Consider the following 4760-nt stretch of genomic DNA (forward strand, 5'->3'; position numbering starts at 1 on the left):
GGAGGGGTGCTTTGCCTTTGCCTTCCAGGACTGCGGGCGGCACGGCTTCTGGTGCCTGCGCGCTAGAGCTAGGCCCTTCTTCCCTCAACTGGTTCCATGCTCCTGGATCATCTGCCCTGCATTGTTGCTCAATGGACTGACGTGTGGCCTCGGCCAAGTCCTCCTCTTCCTTTCTTCTTAATTCCTCTTCTTCCTCCGCAACTCTTCTTTGCCTTTCTTTTTCGGCCTTTTTGTATTCTTCCTATAGTTTCTCTTTTTCTTGTCAGTATCAGCGAGCTTTGATAACACTGTGATTTCTTGATCAGTGATAGCAGAAGTGGTTCGCTGATCGTATGACATGATGAGGCGCTGTTTGATGGCTTGGTCCTTGGAGATCTCGTTATTAAGCAATTCAGTAGCAGAGCGAGAAGCATTTGCGAATGCGAATTCAAAGGTCTCCCAAGAGCATGGCATGGCTTGAACTTTAGTTGCAAAGGGTTCCTCCAATAGTCCTAAGTCCAAGCGATCGTAGTTTAGTGCTAGCAACATGAAGGTGGTGTCTAATCATTTAATGCATTCCACCACGTCATCCCCAGTGTCCTCAACAAGGTTAGCGGCCAGCGCTAAAAAGGATTTGTGTTCATAGGAGGGCGTAAGGCCGACGGGTGGTCGAGGTTTGCTAGAACTAGAGCCGGTGACAATGAAGAGTTGTGATTGGGAGTGTACTTGAGTCTGCGGTTGGGCTGCTTGGATTATGGGTAGATTAGGAACAGCCATGACAGATGGACTGCTACAGTCAGGGTGGATTTAGGGAGTTGGGTTGACTTGGTCGGGTGATGACTCATGTGACGAAGTCTGTTGTTTGGGCCGATAGGCTTGTGTGACTTTCTTGGGTTTAGGCGTGGATGAGTCGAATGGCTATGGTTTTGGAGAGCACTGCGGCAAATGGTTTTGAGGGTTTATGGGACTTGGGTTGATCAAGCTTGAGGGCAGCATATGAGTAGTGCCTTTGGCCGTGTAGGCCTTAGGGATCCACAACCAGGTGTTGCCCACGTCGTAGCCTTGCGCATGCAAGAGGGTTTTAGGGACCCATCTTTGCTTGAGCATGCGGCGCTTGTTGTGACTGCATCCTGGCCTCCTAGATTTAGGGTTTTTGGTTTTATGAGGATCGGAGCGTCGATTCCTAGGCGGGGGTTGCGGCTACTTATGTTGTCATTGAAATCTAGGCTGTTGGGCCTTAGGTTTTGCTGTTGTGGGCTGTGATTCATGAAATCTGGGAGGTGGCGGTCGCACACTACCCCCTCCTTGGAGTTGGTTACGGATATTTCTACCGGTGGCATTGCAAATAGTGATGAGGTTGCGCAGCCCTTGTTGAAGGTTGTGATAATGTGAACGTTGCCTATTGCGAGGTGGATGCACTGCGACTCATAATCAACATTGCAGTGAGTCTGCTTTTTGAAAGTGCGCCCTAGCAGCAACTCCGTGCCTGCGTCTTTAGAATTTGGCAACACGTAAAAAATCATTGCGACAGTCTCAGACTCGATAGAAATGGCTACTTTGCACTTGCCGAGGAGTGCATAGGAATGGGTCCCATATGGGCTTAATTTAGCATTCGTGGGCTGAAGTGGTGGTCTGCCAAGTTTGGTCCAATGATCGTGAGTTAGGACATTGAAGTCTGCTCCCTCATCGATCAAAGCATTGAAAGCGCAGGTTTGTTTTGTAGTGACCATTATATGGAGGTATGCGAGCTCTATGGCTTCCTCATCCTCGTCATCAATCTCAGTGTTTGTGGCCACTCGTACTTTGACAGGTGGTTCTCACATCGGGGGCTCGTGCAAAGGATGGGTGGGAGGGTAGTACTTCTTGACACAACTGCCATTGAAGAAGCATATGCCCTCACCATCTAAGGTCTTGAGCTCGACATTGCCTATGCGGCTGATCGCACGAACTTTGAAAGATCCAAGACCTCTAAATTTCATTTTTTGCTTATGCCCCTTAACTGAATAGAGGAGCAACACTAAGTCGCCCTGTTCAAAGTCGCGCTGCTTGACATGCTTGTCAAACCAACTCTTGCGTCGGGCCTTCTCACATATAAGTGCATGGGTTGCTAGAAGGCGAGTCTCTGAGAGGCACTCGAGTTCAACTAGGTGTTACGTCCATGCCTCCTTCCCTTCCCATCATTCTTGAAGTGCTATTCTCAAGCTAGGAACAAAGAATTCTAATGGGAGTACCGCTTCAGCTCCATAGGTCAGCCTGAAGGGGGTTTAACCAACAGCCGTTTTATAAGCTGTGCAGTAAGCCCACAGAGCTGCCATCAGCTTGTTGTCCCAGTCGTTGCGTGAGGCTAAGACTACCTTGGTCAGGACATTGATAAGAATCTTATTCGTGGATTCTGCCTGACTGTTTTTCTGAGGGTAGTATGGCGAGGATTTGCGATGGATGATGAGAAAGGTGGACAAGAGATGCACTATCACTTCATTGATGAAGTGAGTGCCGCCTTGGTCACTGACCAGTTCAATGGGGTAGCCGAATCGCAAGATCACCTACTCCCATAAAAACTTGACAGTCATTCTAGCGTCATTTTTTCATGTCGCTCTTGCCTCTACCCATTTCGTGAGGTAGTCCGTGGCCACAATGATGTACTTGGCCTGCGAATACTAGGCCGTAGGACTGATGGGTCCTATGAAGTCAATTCCCCATTTTTCGAAGGGTTGTCATGCGATAACTGGGGTCAACTCCATCTGATCCTTGCCAATCGGGACTTTTGTCCGTTAGCACTCGTCACAATGCTTGACGAATCGCATTGCATCGCGGAAAAGTGTGGGCCACCACAGTTGAGATTGCAACACTTTTCTTGCTGTCATGTCTCCGCTAAACTGCCCTCTAGCAATGCCGTTGTGCACCTCTAAGAGCACACCATGCATCTCATGTTCACATACGCATCTGCGCAGCAATCCGTCTTGCCCCAACCTATAGAGTTGGCCTGCGATCAGCTGATAGGGCTGGATCTTAAGGATTAATCGCCTAAGTCGGGCTTTTTCTATTGGTCGATCAGGTAGTCTGTGTTCAAGCGCTTGGACTATGTCATCCACCCAATATGGCGTTAGATCAGCCTTGAATAAATCTACCTCGTTGGACAAGTTAAAGAGATGGGCGTCGGATAATTCGTCAACAATGCCTTGTCCAGCGGCTTCTCCCATGGGAATGTGTGACATATGGTCAGCCATGTAGTGTTGTTTTCCTTTTCGTACAACCACAGAGAAGTCGAATTCCAAGAGCAGAAGGAGCCACCGAGCTGTGCGTCCTATAGCGCAAGGTTTGTTTACTAGATAGAGCAGGGCTTGATGGTCCACAAAAAAGGTAAAAGGTGTGGCCAATAGATAGTGCCGGAATTTCTTCACAGCAAACACCATGGCTAATCCTTCTCTTTCTATCGTCGAGTAGTTCATTTCTATCTCAGTGAGTTGTCTACTAGCAAAGCTCACTGGATAGTCTAAGTTGTGTTCGCCAGGTTGGCACAACATTACCCCCACGGCAAACTTAGAAGCATCAATATGCACGTGGAAAGTAATGGTCCAATCTGGGGCTCTAGAATTGGTGCTATGGTTAGAGCCTTTTTCAACTCTTCATATGCTCATTGGCATGCCTTAGTCCATTTGAAGACGATCAGCAGCTTGTACAAAGGTTTGGCGATCAATGCATAGTTCAGTACAAACCGCCGATAGTACCCCGTATGGCCTAGGAATCATTGAACTCCCTTGTAGTTGATTGGGGGTGGAAGGTCAACAATAACCTTGACTTTCAAAAAGTCAATGGCAATGCCATACTGCGACACCACGTGCCCTAAGATGCATCCATGCTACTGGCACTTTAAGGGGTTCAAGGAGACACGATATAAGCGACACCGCTCAAAGACCGCGCGAAGTTTGTCTAAGTGTTTGATCCAGGTCGAGTGGACATAGAGGTCGTCGACAAAGACTTTCAACTCCTTGCGAAGCATGTCTTTAAAGATGGTGCACATGAGGCGTTGGAAGGTGTCAGGGGCATTAATCAACCCGAAGGGCATGACTATGTAAGCAAAGACGTCCCATTCAATGGCAAAGGCAGTCTTGTGCCTGTCTGCAGGATGCACTTGCACCTGGTTGTACCCTGAGAAGCCATCCAGAAAACTGTAGGCTTCCTTGTCTGCCACTCTCTCAAGCATATGCTCGGTGTATGGCAGTGGATAGTTGTCCCTCTTAGTAGCAGCATTCACCTTCTTATAATTGATGCACACTTGGATTTTTCCATTCTTCTTCATCACGATGACTATGGGTGATACCCAATCTGTATGTTCAATTTCGTAAATGAATCCCGCTCTCATTAGCTTATCAATCTCCTCTTTGATAGCACTAGCGTGTTTTGGATTCATAGGGTACGATCGTTGCTTGACCAGCATTGCGTTTAGCGTCATGGGTATGTTGTGAGTCACGACACTCGGATCTACCCCCTTAAGCTCTTCTAAGGACCAAGTGAGCACGTCTATGTACTCTCGTAAGAGAGCGACAAGACTCGTTTCTTCTTCCTCAGTCAAGTCATCGGCAATGAAGACTGGTTAGGGTGTTTTCCCTTCCTAGGCTAGGTTCATCTCCTTGACCTTGGCTGGTCCCTCGATCAGTTCGTTCATTTGCCCTTGACGCTTGGCACCTAACAGAACTACTACCCTATCCCCTTTTTTGAATTTCGTAAATCGTTTAGGGGGGAGGTCCTGCGATTTTCGTTGTTCTTCCATTTGTGTATCC

Source organism: Lygodium microphyllum, chromosome 26 (assembly GCF_053477565.2).
Source record: "Lygodium microphyllum isolate KBCC chromosome 26, Lygodium_microphyllum_v1.1.10, whole genome shotgun sequence".
Lineage (NCBI taxonomy): Eukaryota > Viridiplantae > Streptophyta > Polypodiopsida > Schizaeales > Lygodiaceae > Lygodium > Lygodium microphyllum.